This window comes from Mobula hypostoma, chromosome 9 (assembly GCF_963921235.1).
Source record: "Mobula hypostoma chromosome 9, sMobHyp1.1, whole genome shotgun sequence".
In the NCBI taxonomy this organism is placed as follows: domain Eukaryota; kingdom Metazoa; phylum Chordata; class Chondrichthyes; order Myliobatiformes; family Myliobatidae; genus Mobula; species Mobula hypostoma.
The window spans coordinates 121,576,912-121,592,158 of NC_086105.1; positions in this window are offsets into that span (position 1 = coordinate 121,576,912).

Sequence of the window (15,247 nt, forward strand, 5' to 3'; positions counted from 1 at the left end):
AGGTTTGTTTACTTTGGATCTGCAGAGGGGAGACTTGATAGGACAGAAGTTTATAAGATTATGAGCGGCAAAAAGATAGGGTAGACAGCCAATTTCTTCTTCCTAGGGTTGAAGTGGCTATTACTAGAGGGCATGCATTAAAGGTGACTGGGTAAGTTTAAAGCAAATGTGTGAGGCACGTTTTGCACAGAATAGTGGGTATCAGGGATGTGCTGCCGGGGCTGGTGGTTGAGTTAGAGGTGATGGAAGCATTTGGGAAGCTGTTAGATCAGCACATGAACATTTTGTTCCATATCCATACTATAACCTCTAACTTTATTTCCATATAATTCTTTATCTTTTTGATGAATATTGTTGTTTTTACATGCATGTCATATCCTGATCAATAAGCCACAGCAAATCCCTAATACATGTAAATATATATGGTGAATAAAATTGGTCGTCGATCCTCAACCTGATCCTTAGAGGTGAAGGTTGACAACAGCCTGTAGACGTACCGATCTCCTACAATAGGAAGATCTACTGCTTCTACCACTAAAACTGCCCCCATCATCCCCCACACCCTCCTACATCCAAATCAAACTGAGTTTGATGATACCAACAATAACCTTGGAGGCCAAATCATGCTCAGTAGGGCAAAAACAAAGTCTCAGAAAGAAATAACCTAGAAGCCAGGTCCCACTGGAGCCCAATCAATATCGCGGCACAAAGACCTTGAGAATCCAAAGCTTTGTCATTGAGCACCTCTTTAAATCCAGTACACCTTTGAGATCCGTGTCACGAGGATATGTCAGCATAGTGTGTGCTGTGCAGGAAGTGAACATTAAAATTATATTAAGGTAATGATAAAAAGTTGGACAAATTAAGCCCCATTTGATTAAGTTTAGGAGAAACCAGCAATATGGAGCAATGTGTACTTTGTGGCAATTTTACCAGATCACCTATTCTGAACCAAATGGGTTAAATCAACCCTATCAAAATTTAAAATATATTTGAAAAATTAGAGCATTGCATTAATACACAGCTACTTTGAGCACTATTTGGTCTGTTCACAGACTCTAAATATTTGTCTGCTAATGTTGCCTGGTGCAGGTTCACCCTTATTATCTCAAGTTTAATTCTACTCGGATGTCAGATGCCTGTCTAGGCAGTGATACAGACTTCATTGTAACATATGCGAAGATGAGGTGAGGGGGTCCACATAACATACAAAATGGCTGTTCCCATTAAAATGCTTCTTCTGTGGGGTCAAAGGAGAAGTTGATCACAAATGGAATAGGGCAAGGTGGATGTGCTGTACAAAGAGAGCTAGGCTTTCTGCTCTCATCCCAAAATAAAAACATTTTGACAATTTTACTTCCATTCTCCTCTTGTCCTTTGCCTTTACATAGCTCGTCTCTGACCTGAGATCTCTGATCTCTGACTGCATTACAGCTTGGTATGAAACACTAATGCCCTTGAATGGAAAATCCTACAAAAAGTTATGGATATTGCCCAGTCCATCAGGACTAAAGTCCTCCCCACCATTTAGCATATCCACACAGGGCATTGTTGCAGGGAAGCAGCATCCATTATCAGGGACCCCCACCACTCTGGTCAGGCTCATTTCCCACTGTTGCCATTGGAAGAAGGAACAGAAGCCTCAGAACTCACACCACCAGGTTCAGGAACAGCTATTAGTCATAGTCATAGTAATACTTTATTGATCCCGGGGGAAATTGGTTTTCGTTACAGTTGTACCATAAATAATAAATAGTAATAAAACCATAAATAGTTAAATAGTAATATGTAAATTATGCCAGTAAATTATGAAATAAGTCCAGGACCAGCCTATTGGCTCAGGGTGTCTGTCCTCCAAAGTTATCCCTTAACCATCAGAGGGGATAACTTCACTCATCTTCACTTTCCCCATCACTGAACTGTTCCCACAACCTAAGGACACACTTTCAAGGACTCTTCGTTTCATGTTCTTAATATTTATTGCTGTATTTACTTGTTATTATTTCTTTTAATTATTTTGTATCTGCACAGCTTACTGTCTTTTGCACACTGGTTGGGTGTGGTGTTTAATTGATTTTATTATGGTTATTGAATTTATTGAGTATGCCCACAAGAAAATGAATCTCAGGGTTGTATATGGTGAAATATATGCGGTTTGAGAATAAATTTACTTTGACCTTCGAACTTCCATCCTTGACAAAATATCACTCATTAACAACAGTATCACAGACAGTCCAGCAGATGGCAGCAATGCATAGAAATGTAATCAACCTTAAGCATGGAAAACCAGTTCAATTGTCCCTTAACTTTGTCCATAACATTTTCTGTTCCTATGTTTAAATCCCTCATCCCATCTGGCTCCTTGCTTATACGTTGAGTGTACAAATGAATTTCACAGTTTTTTTCAATACATCCCATGGTTTTGATCTCCTTTACTCAAACTCCTTTCAAATTTTATTTAAAGATCAAAAACAACTTGTTTTAATTTCAAATCTTTAATGTGATATCATACCCCAAATACTAAATTCAACTCCACTTTCGTAAGACTGTCTGAAAAGATGAAAATCTGTATTTCTGGTGTTATCTTAATGAGGATGTTCTGTTCCTGTGCTTTTTCTTTAGATATTTAGTTTTTGGATATTGAACTTTGAACTCACACAGGTTTGACACCACCACTTTCTTATGATAGTCAATAGGTTTGAAAACTCTTTGTATTCAACCAGCTCTTGAAGGTGATTCTGAAGTTTATGGTAACACATTTTACAATAATCTAGTGCATTAGTGTTTTCCAGCAAAGAAATAGACCCTTTGGTGCAATATCCATGCAACATTGTTGTCTGTTAATCCATTTTTCTTGCAACACACATAAAAAATGCTGGTGAACACAGCAGTGTGGCTCCCAGTGGCCACACATTTTAATTCCATGTCCCATTCTCATTCTGATATGTCTATCCACGGCCTCCTCTGCTGTCAAGATGAAGCCACTCTCAGGTAGGAGGAACAACACCTTATATTCCGTCTGGGTAGCTTCCAACCTGATGGCACGGACACTGACTTCTCTAACTTCCGTTAATGGCCCACCTCCCCTTCGTACTCCATCCCTCATTCATTCATTCATTCATCCATTTCTTTCTTTCTTTCTTTCTTTTTCTCCCTCTGTCCCTCTCACTATAACTCCTTGCCCATCCTCTGGGCTCCCCTCCCCCTTTCTTTCTCCCTAGGCCTCCCATCCCATGGTCCTCTCCCTTCTCCAGCCTTGTATCTCTTTTGCCAATCAACTTTCCAGCTCGTAGCTCCTTCCTTCCCCCTCCTGTCTTCTCCTATCATTTCAGATCTCCCCCTCCCCCTCCCACTTTCAAATCTCTTACGATCTCTTCTTTCAGTTAGTCTGTGGTAAACCATGTATATAGGTTGTAACTTGGTTACCTGTCTGGACATGTCTGGACACGCCCCTCTGCTGACTGCTCCTGTGCCTCCCCCCACAGACCCCTGAATAAAGGCGATTGTGTCACTGCTCCTCCCTCAGTCCAAGACAGATACTCAGCATGGACGTTGGTCCATTTACTGTTAATAAAAGCCTTTTGGTATTTACTCTACTTCCAGTCTTTTGGAGTAATTGATAGTGCATCAATTTTATTAGCAGTAATTTTAAAGCATGGAACACGTCCTGAGACCTGACAGGCTAGACCTCGACCTGTAAACACCTGAAGCTGGAAACGCTTTCAAACTCTGGCTGGCCTGCTTCGAATCATACCTGGAGGAGATTGAAGTGACCGAGTCCACCGCGAAGCGCAGAGTTCTCCTCTCCAGGGTCAGTCCACGGGTCTACTCAATGATTAGAGACCAGCCGAGCTACGATGGCGCGATGAGCACCCTCAGAAGACAATACCTGCGGCCGGTAAACACCGTCTATGCGCGACATCACTTAGCAACGTGGCAGCAGCGGCCCGGAGAGTCAAGCGCTGAGTTCGTCCAGGCCCTACAGACACTCGTGCGGGCCTGCGATTGCCGGGGGCTGACGGCCGAAGAGCATGTGGAGCTCTTTTGTCACGGGGACCAGGTCAGTGTATGTGCGCCAGTGGCTGCTGGAACACGCCGATCTTACTTTATGTTCGGCGATTGAGCTGGCCGACATGCTAGAGGCCGCTCTGCACAATTCTGATGCTCACCAGGCACGCGATCTCCCGACGGCCTCGTGGACACCGCAGACCCCACAACCCACTGGCGAGTCAACCACGGCTGCTGCCAGTCGCGAGTCCACGAAGTGTTACTTCTGCAGACTCGAGAAGCACCCAGAAATGCTGCCCGGCCCGATAAACTACCTGCTCCAGCTGCAGAAAGAAGGGCCACTTCGCCAAGGCCTGTAAGTCCAAACCGCGAGCGGGATTGAGCAGCGCCGCTTGAGAGGCATGGGGGCTGCCATATTGGCCGTCGCCATCTTGCCTGCATGCCGCCACCATGTGCGAGACATGGGGGCGGCCATCTTGGTTGGCGCTACCTCGCACCGCCTACGACCCACGAGTGCTCACCAGGCACCCCACCACGCCAGACCAAGACAGCGACTCAACCCTGGCTTCCGTGACCCTTGACCAAAGCACTCCCCACCAGCTCGCAAGGTCAGTGATGGACATCCTGTGGAGGGGAGCAGGACAAGCTGTGTGTCTGACATGGGCAGCACGGAGAGTTTTGTCCACCCGGACACGGTGCAGCATTGCGGACTCGCAATACAGTCAGTAAGCCAGAGGTTTGCCATGGCTTCCGGGTCACATACAACAGACATCCGGGGGGGTTGTGTAGCGAAGCTAGTGGCGCAGAGCACAGAATATCAAGACTTTACGTTACTGGTCTTGCCTCTACTGTGTGCCCCTGTGCTATTGGGGCTTGACTTCCAGAGCCACCTGAAAAGCGTGACAATGAAGTATGATGGGCCTCTCCCACCAATTACTCTCATAAATCCCCAGTTTTGTAGGGATACGTCACATACCCCGCTACTGACCACACACACACACCGACCCGCACATCCCACACAACACCATGCCAACTGCCGCACCACCGACGCCACTTGCAGCCTCTCCACCCTCAGGATCCCTCCCCCACCGCTGTTCACCAACCTGACCCCCGACTGTAAACCTGTGGCAACTAAAAGCAGGAGGTACAGCGCGGGGGACAGAGCTTTCATTAAGTCGGAGGTGCAGCGGCTGCTCAGGGAGGGGGTCATTGAGGCAAGCACAAGTCCTTGGAGGGCGCAGGTGGTCGTTGTTTGGAACGGGGAGAAGAATAGGATGGTTGTGGACTATAGCCAGACCATCAATAGGTTCACGCAGCTCGACACGTACCCTCTACCCAGCATCGCGGATATGGTCAATCAGATAGCACAGTACAAGGTGTATTCGACCATAGACCTAAAATCTGCTTACCATCAGCTCCCCATCCGCCGGGAGGACTGCCCTTACACTGCCTTCGAGGCGGACGGCAGGCTTTATCAATTCCTGCGCGTCCCCTTTGGTGTTACGAATGGTGTATCTGTCTTCCAGAGGGCAATGGACTGGATGGTGGACCAGTGCCAACTGAAGGCCACGTTCCCATATCTGGATAACATCACCATCTGCGGTCATGACCGGTAGGATCACGACAACAACCTCTGAAAATTTTTCCAAGTGGCCAAAGCTTTCAATCTCACCTATAACAAGGACAAGTGTGTGTTTAGAACCACTCGACTTGCTATCCTTGGGTGTGTCGTGGAGAATGGAGTCATTGGCCCTGATCCCCACCATATGCGCCCCCTGTTGGAACTCCCTCTTCCCAACACCCTCAGAGCCCTCAAAAGGTGCCTGGGCTTCTTTTCATATTACGCCCAATGGGTCTCTAACTATGCAGACAAGGCCCGCCCCCTGGACAAGTCCACCACAATCCCCCTCTCAGCCGAGGCCCGCGCGGCCTTCAGCCACATAAAAGGGGACATTGCCAAAGCAGCAATGCATGCGGTGGATGAGGCCATTCCCTTCCAAGTAGAGAGTGACGCCTCCGACTTTGCACTGGCTGCAACCCTCAACCAGGCTGGAAGACCAGTGGCGTTCTTCTCCTGTACCCTTCAAGGCCCTGAACTTCGGCACTCCGCAGTGGAGAAAGAGGCCCAGGCCATAGTGGAAGCTATTAGGCACTGGAGGCACTATCTCGCCGGAAAAAATTCACCCTGCTAACTGACCAGCGCTCAGTTGCATTCGTGTTTAGTAAACAACAGCAGGGCAAAATCAAAAATGATAAAATTCTGAGGTGGAGAATCGAACTCTCCACCTACAACTATGACATCATGTACAGGCCTGGGAAGCTCAACGAGCCCTCCGATGCCCTACCCCGGGGAACATGTGCCAGCGCGCAGATTGACCGGCTATACCTTCTACATGCAGATCTTTGCCACCCGGGGGTTACCCGGCTTTTCCACTTCGTGAAAGCCCGGAACCTGCCTTACTCCCTTGAGGAGATCAGGATGATGACCAGGGACTGCCAAGTCTGCGCAGAGTACAAACCGCACTTCTACCGACCCGAAAAGGCACAACTCATCAAGGCCACCCGCCCCTTTGAGCGACTGAGTGTTGACTTTAAGGGCCCCCTTCCCTCCACCGACCGCAATGTGTACTTTCTTAACGTTATCGACGAGTACTCGCGATTCCCCTTCGCCATCCCCTGCCCCGACACCATTACCACGTCAGTTATAAAAGTCCTGCGCAAGCTCCTCACTCTGTTCGGATACCCATGCTATATCCACAGTGACAGAGGGTCCTCGTTTATGAGTGACGAGCTGCGCCAATATCTACTGGCTAGGGGAATTGCAACCAGTAGGACCACGAGCTATAATCCCCGGGGGAATGGACAGGTAGAGAAGGAGAATGGCACGGTGTGGAAAGCCACACTCTTAGCCCTCAGGTCAAAGGGACTGCCGGTCTCCCGCTGGCAGGAGGTCCTTCCCGAGGCACTCCACTCCATTCGCTCCCTGTTATGCACAGCCACCAATGCCACCCCTCATGAGCGGCTCTTTTCTTTTCCCAGGAAGTCGACCACTGGGACCACCCTACCATCTTGGCTGATGTCCACGGGGCCAGTGCTGCTTCGGAAACATGCGAGAAGCAATAAATACTCCCCGATGGTCGAGAGGGTTCACTTACTTCATGCGAACCCCCAGTATGCCTACGTGGTTTTACCTGATGGGCGGGAGGACACGGTCTCCATCCGCGACCTGGCGCCCGCAGGAGCTCCGGGCCCCTACCCTGAACACTCCGTGGTGACTATTGACCCCGTACCCACCAATGTATGTACCTACGAGACACCGTGCACCCCAAACCCTATACAGACACCACACGACACTCCCATACCGGGCGCGACGCACACACACGAGGAATTACCGACGCCTAACATGTTGACACCTCAAGTCAGGCCGGAGCCAGCACAACCGCCATCGCCGGTGCAATCACCGCCGGTGCTACGTAGATCACAGCGACGGACTCGACTGCCTGATAGACTTAACCTGTAAATATACTTGTAAATATTGTCAGTCACTTCACCCCGCGGGACTCTGTTTTTTAAAAAGGAGGGGTGAATGTGGTAAACCATATATATATATGTTGTAACTGGGTTACCCGTCTGGACACACCCCTCTGCTGACTGCTCCTGTGGCTCCTCCCACAGACCCCTGAATAAAGGCGATTGTATCACTGCTCCTCCCTCAGTCCAGGACAGATACTCAGCATGGACGTGGATCCAGTTCACTGTTAGTAAAAGCCTTTCAGTATTTATTCTACTTCCAGTCTTTTGGAGTAATTGATAGTGCATCATTCTTCTGACGAAGGGTCTCGTCCCCAAACATCGACTGTACCTCTTCCTATAGATGTCGCCTGGCCTGCTGCGTTCACCAGCATTTTTTATGTGTGTTGTTTGAACTTCCAGCATCTGCAGATTTCTTCGTGTTTCCAGTTTTCTTGCATTTGGTTCACATCTCTCCAAGCACTTCCTATCCACGAACCCATTTAAATGTCCTATAACTGCAATTGTAAATGTCTTATACTTATAATTCTATCATCTCTCCCAGTTACTCTGGAATTTAAGAAAGTAAATAGGAATTACCAGCTGTTCAACAGGCACAAAATGCTGTAAGAACTCAGCCAGCCAAGCAGTGTTTATGAAGGAAAATGAACAGTCAACATTTCAAGCCAAGACCTTTCACCTCATATGCCTACCAGCTTCTTAAGGTCTCTTTAATAAATTGGCGCCTGGAAGTACTGACCTAACTCAGAATGTGTCTCAGAAAGAAGACTAAAGCAGTAATTTTAATGGGATCTCTCCCTCCAATCAAACTAGCATCTGGATTTTGGGATTTTTGGAGCCATTTGTTGACTTAGGAAGTAGGAAGTAACACCAATGCAGATATCGAAGTTGCAGGATAAAAACATCCAGGGGACCGGAACAAATCAGAAGTGGGTGTAACTGGGGATATTACAATTCCTATACTTTTAATGTGGGGACAAGGATGATCTTTCTGAACAGTTGAGTAAGGTGAAGTAGATGGAGGTGGAAAAGAATCGTAAACTTCCTTCTCTCATCCCAAAATAACAATTTCAGTAACTTCTTCTGCTATTTTGTGATAAAATATCCAATTTGTGACCCTTCCCTCTTCATCCTCAGTGTTAGCACTTTAGGCCAATAAGCTTAGCAGCCAATATCTGCTAACTAAACCATTTGTGTTCACAGCCAACACGACCTAAGGAATGTTCTGGGGCAATCTGCAAGTGTCTCCACACATTCTGGTGTCCTCAATATTCAGCAGAACATTACAAACAACAACAACAGCCACAAAACAAGTGAACAACAGGAACAAAACAACAACAGAAAACAAGTCCCATCCTCCCTCCCACACACTCATATCTTCATTACTCTTCCATCCATCCAACCTCTTCAAGGACCTTTGCTTTGAAGCTGGGGCCACAGGCATCTATTTTTCATGTGCATCTCTCAAAATTGCAAATTAAACCTGCATTCGATCAGACAAGTGGGTGAAGCTGGCGCACAAGAGGCAAGATTATCTTGGCGCTTCTCTACGCAATGATTTCAGGTCAAGGTCAAGTTCAAGTTTGTTGTCATTCTTTTGTGTACATGTATACCAGCAAGCAAAGCAATGTTCCTCCAGACCAAGGTACACAACATTGTACATTTAGCTCACCAGCAACACATAAAGCAATACTACCACAAATAATAAAATATATTCCAGAAGACTGACACTTAGCATAGAACATCTAATAGTCTTCTGGCATGCTACCAGCACCAAATGATATCCAATACTACAGGTTTTCCTTCTTGAGACATAAATTAGAGCTTTTGGCAAAAACTTGTGAAATTCATTGAACATTTAGAAAATCTGCAGCACATTGTGCTGAGGTTGCCAGCGAGATGTTAATTAATATGTCCCCATTCTGATATTGATGTCTTGCAGTGTCAGATTTTAATGTTCAAAACACTTGAAACCTTCTCACTGGTTGATCTATAACCGACTGCAGCCTTTTGAATTTACACACAGCAGTGCTATAAGGTAAAAGCTCTGTCTCATTGATCATCCTGCATTCATCATAATGTTGGATCACAAGGAGCCTGTTTCAGCACTTGATTCTGGGAGTAAAATACTGTAGTTATCCAACTGCAGATGTATAACCCACTCTGACCTCAAGCAGGTCATTTGGTACATTTTCAATGAAATTGTTACCAACCTGACTTGTGAGACACCTTGGATCCTTCAGAATCGGAATCAGGTTTAAGTTGACCGGCATAATTCATGAAATTTGTTAATTTAGCAGCAAAGTACAATGCAATACATGATGATATAGAAAAAATAAGTCAATTACAGTAAGTGTATATTTATTTATTTATGTATATTAAATAATTAAATTAAAATAGTGCAAAAACAGAAATAATATAAAAAAGTGAGGTTGTGGTTAAGGGTTCAATGTCCATTTAGGAATCGGATGGCAGAGGGGAAGAAGCTGTTCCTGAATTACTGAGTATGTGACTTCAGGCTTCTGTACCTCTTTCCTGTTAGTAACAATGAGAAGAGGACATGTCCTGGGTGATAGAGGTCCTTATTAATAGTCGCTGCCTTTCTGAGTTACTGCTCCTTGAAGATGTCTTGGATACTACAGAGGCTAGTACCCAAGATGGAGTTGACTAATTTTATGGCTTTCTGTAGCTTCTTTTGATCCTGTGCAATAGCACCCCGCCCCCCCCCCCAATACCAGACAGCGATGCAGCCTGTCAGAATGCTCTCCACAGTACATCTATAGAAGTTTTGGAGTGTTTTAGGTGAGAAACCAAACTTCCTCAAGCTCCTAATGAATATCTCTCAAGTTCACAAAAATTAAACACCATTTAGAAAGCTAAAATTATTCACAATATTTAAAGAAGTCTTGAAATCATCAAAAACACTAAAAACTGCAGTTAAACCACACGAATTACTAATTCAAAATTTTTGACAGAATTTAAAGCACCTTCAAGACCAATGTAGTCATTCTGGTGAAGGTGCCTTCACAATGTTGTTAGGCAGGGACTCCTGGGATTTACAGCCATTGAGGATGAGGGAATGATAATTCCATGTCATGATGTCAAGTAGGATTTGTAGGAGAACTGCAGTTGGTGGTGTTCCCATGGCTCAGTGAATACAAACTTTCAGTGATAATATTTACTTTTGCCTCTAGTTTATTGTAAAACCTAAGGATCTGAGGAAAAGGTTGTTAAAGGTCAGGACCCCAACCCTGTCACAAAGTTCATGGCTTGCCGTAAAATAGACTTCAGTTACTTGGACCACTTACAGCAGGCACTTCAAAGCACTGGGAAGATACTAGTTATAGTGCCATCACGAAAGCTTCCAGACTCAGTGCAGGATAAGCAAATTTACATCAGCATGCTCTCCCAGATCAGTAATCCCAGTGTTGGGGCCTTAACTACACTCAGTCAATTGGAATGAGTGGACCGCATTGTTTGTGTACCTGACACCAGGCTAAAGAAACACATTGATCTTACCTGCCACTTCCGAACATTTATTGTAGCTGTAAGTAAAACATTCGAGATTCAAGATCAAAGGTTCAAGACTAGTGGATAAAATAATTGTTACTCTGGATCTGATGCAGCCACCCCCCGGAACAAAGAAAGCACAACCAGATAAAGAACACAATAATTAAAAAACACAATAAAAATAAACATGAGAAATTCTTCAGGTGCTGGAAATCCAAAGCAACACACACAAAACACTGGAGGAACTCAGCAAGCCAGGCAGAATCCATGGAAATTAAGAAACAGTCAATATTTCAGGCCGAGACCTTCTTCAGGGCTACAAAGGAAGGGGGAAGATGCAAGAATAAAAATAAATACACTAGATAGCCTAAGTACATAGATTGATTGTATGTCCATAAAGTGACGCTAGGCAGAGGAGTTTCTATACACAAGGTGACTGACAGGAAATGATAAAGTAGTGGTGGTGGGGGATGTGGAGGGGTGGGTTAGTGGGTGCAGGAGTTGACCAACCTTACTGTTTGGAGAAAGGAACTGTTTTTGAGTCTGGTGGTCCTGCCATAGAGGCTACTTAGCCTCCTTCCTGATAGGAGTGGGACAACCAGTCCATTAGCAGGGTGAGTGGGATCCTTCATGATGTTACTAGCCCTTTTCCAGCACTTCTCTGTATACTTGTCCTTGATAGTGGGTAGGCTGGAGCCGGTGATGTGTTGGACAGTTCTGACTACCCATTGTAGATCCTGTCTGTGGGCAGCAGTGCAGTTTCTGTACCATGCAGTGGTGCAGCATGTTGGGATGCTCTCTTCTGCACATCTGTAGAAGGATATTAAATATGCATAGTCCAGCTCTCTTTTGCCGCCTTAGAAAGCAGAGGTGTTGGTGAGTTTTCCTGATTGTGTAGGATGTGCTCTGAGACTATGAGAGGTTGTGTGAAATGTGTACTCCCAAGAGTTTGAAACTGCTTACAGTTTCTACTGCTGTGCCACCGATATAAAAAGGGATGCTGTTACAGTCATTGGATGCTCATCCGGGAGGGGGTTAGTTTTCATGCAATCCAAAGGAGAGAAGAAGAGGATGAAGAAGAGAAAAAAGGAAGAGGATAAAATAAAAGACATCCTGTCTCTGGCCTTCATGATCGTAGAGGTGACATAAGATCTTGAGAAACTGCACTGCATTTTGTAAATATGTGCCTTGCATCCTGTGGTGTTGGGGGAGGGAATAAACGTTTACTGTGTTGGATGGAGACCAGTCAGGTGGAAAACTTTGTCCTGATTGGTATCGAGCTTCTTGATCGTTACGGGAACTGCAATCATTGAGGCATGTGGCAAGTATTCCATCACACACCTGACTTCTGCTTTATTGTACCATCAAAGGCACCTTGCATAACTTTGCTGATGGTGGTAATTAGAATAGTTGGATTTGTGCTCCCTTTGCTGAACAGAGTAAACCATGGATTGTTTGGTACTCATATCTTCAGTATTACAGCTGGGAATTTGCCTGGTTCCCCCAGCCTTTTATGAAACTTGTGTTCTTATCTATTTGCTGATATTACACGGAGTAAACTGATGGATGACTGACTTTTGGTGGAAGCTGAGATGAATAATTTACTCATCACTTCTGAGTGAACATTTTGCAGGTACTCTCTTAGCACTCACATACTGGTCCCTGCCATGGCTGAAACCTCGGTTCCCGGACTTTTCCCCTTTCATTTGCGTTAATTGTCCACTGCCCTTCATGACTAGATGTGAAAGAGCAGCAGAGCTTTGACCTGCTCCATCAGTTGTGTGATTACTTACTTTTGTCATTCGCTCACTATGTCGGCTGCTTAGCATATGGGATATTCACTTCCTTTACCGCTGGCGGAGAGTGGCTGTAGTTTACTCCACAATGGAGGCTAAATGGAAGGACAAGAGCAGCAATCACATGGGTGTACAAACAACTACAATCATCATTACGTGCCAAGTCATACAATGTAATGACGATGGCATTGACCATGATTGTTCTTGGCAAATTTTTCTACAGAAGTGGTTTGCCTTTGCCTTCTTCTGGGTAGTGTCTTTACAAGATGGACGACCCCAGCCATTATCAATACTTTTCAGGGATTGTCTGCTTGGCGTCAGAGGTCGCATAACCAGGACTTGTGATATGTACCAGCTGCTCATATGACCATGCACCACCTGCTCCCACGGCTTTACAAGACACTGACCAGGGGTGCTAAGCAGGTGCTACACCTTGCCCAGGGGTGACCTGTGGGCTGAAGGAGGAAAGGAGTGCCTTACACCTCCCTTGATAGAGATGTATCTCCACTCTACCACCCGACCACAATATTGCCTCTATTTGTTTAAACAGTGGGAATTCACAGTTTGCAACACACTGAAATCTCAGATCAAAATTGGCTAAATACACTGAAGTTCAACAGAAGGCTTTAAAACATTCATTGAAATTTTCTTAAGAGCTATAAAGCATAATATGCGTGGACAGAGCATGCATCAGCTGAACATGTTTAACATTTCCTTATTCAGTGCCGGGGCCTTTGCCCGACAGGTTTTGCTGCAGGAAAAAATTCTTTGTTGTGCTCCAAATAGGTAGGGAAGACCATGAGTGAAGGGGCACGCTGCCACTGTTGACAGTAGTTTGGACCACTGACCTATTTTAATTTATGCTCTCCTTTGGAGCAGAGAAGACTTACAGACTTAGCAGTTGGAAGCCGATCACCAGACAGAAAAATATACTGTAGAGGCAGACTTTAAAGATAATGGGATTAGTCTTAAGCCAGGGTGTCAAATAATACATGGCAATGATCACTGGCCATTACAACTCCCATTACTATATTCCAATACTCTACCGAAGGAGATGATCTGATATCAGTGCTGGATATCTTTGGAGACATAAGCGCCAGTTGATTGTCCATCAGTCGGACATCACTTCAGAAACAGGAATCTTTAGATAATAAAGACCTTGAGCTATGACAAATGCTCTTCAAGATAGATGGGGGGAGGGAGCTAGGGTTGTGCACTTGGTGTTTTTTGAAGAGAAGCAAAAATAAGGATCAAGAGGGGACACCAAAATGGAGTGGTTGAATCAGCAGGTTGGAGTTAAAATGGTAAGGGTGAATTGGAAGGAAACGTCTATGAATAAGTGTGAAGGATGAACACCAAGCAGTCCCTCGGAGCTGGAGGACACAGACAGAATGAACACCGGCATAAGAATTGGCCATTGACATGCTTTGAATATCATCTGAGTGCATGGTTCATGTTCTTCTGCTGATGTAGCCCATCCACATCAAGGTTCGATGTGTTGTGCATTCAGAAATGTTCTTCTGCACATCATTGTTGTCACGTGTGGTTATTGAATTACTGTAGCCGTCCTGTCAGCTGGAGCCAGTCTGGCTACTCTTTGACCTCTCTCATTAACAAGGCATTTTTGCCCACAGAACTGCTGCCCACTGGATGTTTGTTTTTTGCACCGCTCTCTGTAAACTCTAGAGGCTGTTGTGCATGAAAACCCCAGATCAGCAGTTTCTGAGATACTCAAGCCACCCCGTCTGGCACCAACGATCATTCCACAGTCAAAGTCACTTAGATCACATTTCTTCCCCATTTTGATGGTCGTTCTGAACAGCAAATGAACCTCCTGACTATGCCTTGTCACGAACCCCGTGACGGGAATGAAGAACCAGCAGAGATGGAAAACACTTTGGAGCCTAGTATTGCTATAAACTAATAATATTTATTAATGACTACACAATACAGTAATATAAATGTAAATAAATCAAACAGGTTAGCAATGATTACATATATAAGCAAGTAAATCAGTAAGTGTGGAAGTATATGTATGAAAAACCCAAGCTTCTTTAAGTCTAGGGGTAAAAAGATACAGTCTTACGATGTTGAGTAAAGTTCAGTTCAGTTCAGTTCGTGGTATTTAGTGGAAAGAGAGAGAGAGTTGAGTCTTCAGGTGAGCTGATGCCATCGATCTTCTCGTCGTCCTTCGAAATCCTTCACAAGTCACCAACTGTGACTTTATCAAGGGGGACCGGTTTTCCTGTGGTGGAGCTATCACCCTGGCAAGGGTGGACAAATGGACAACTCCCCACCAGTCAACCCCTTGCCTTCACTGGCAAAGCAATTGGATCAATCTGCCTGATTGATCCTCCAAAACCCACTTTCTCTGCGGGCATAACAATGCTCATTCAGTGTCC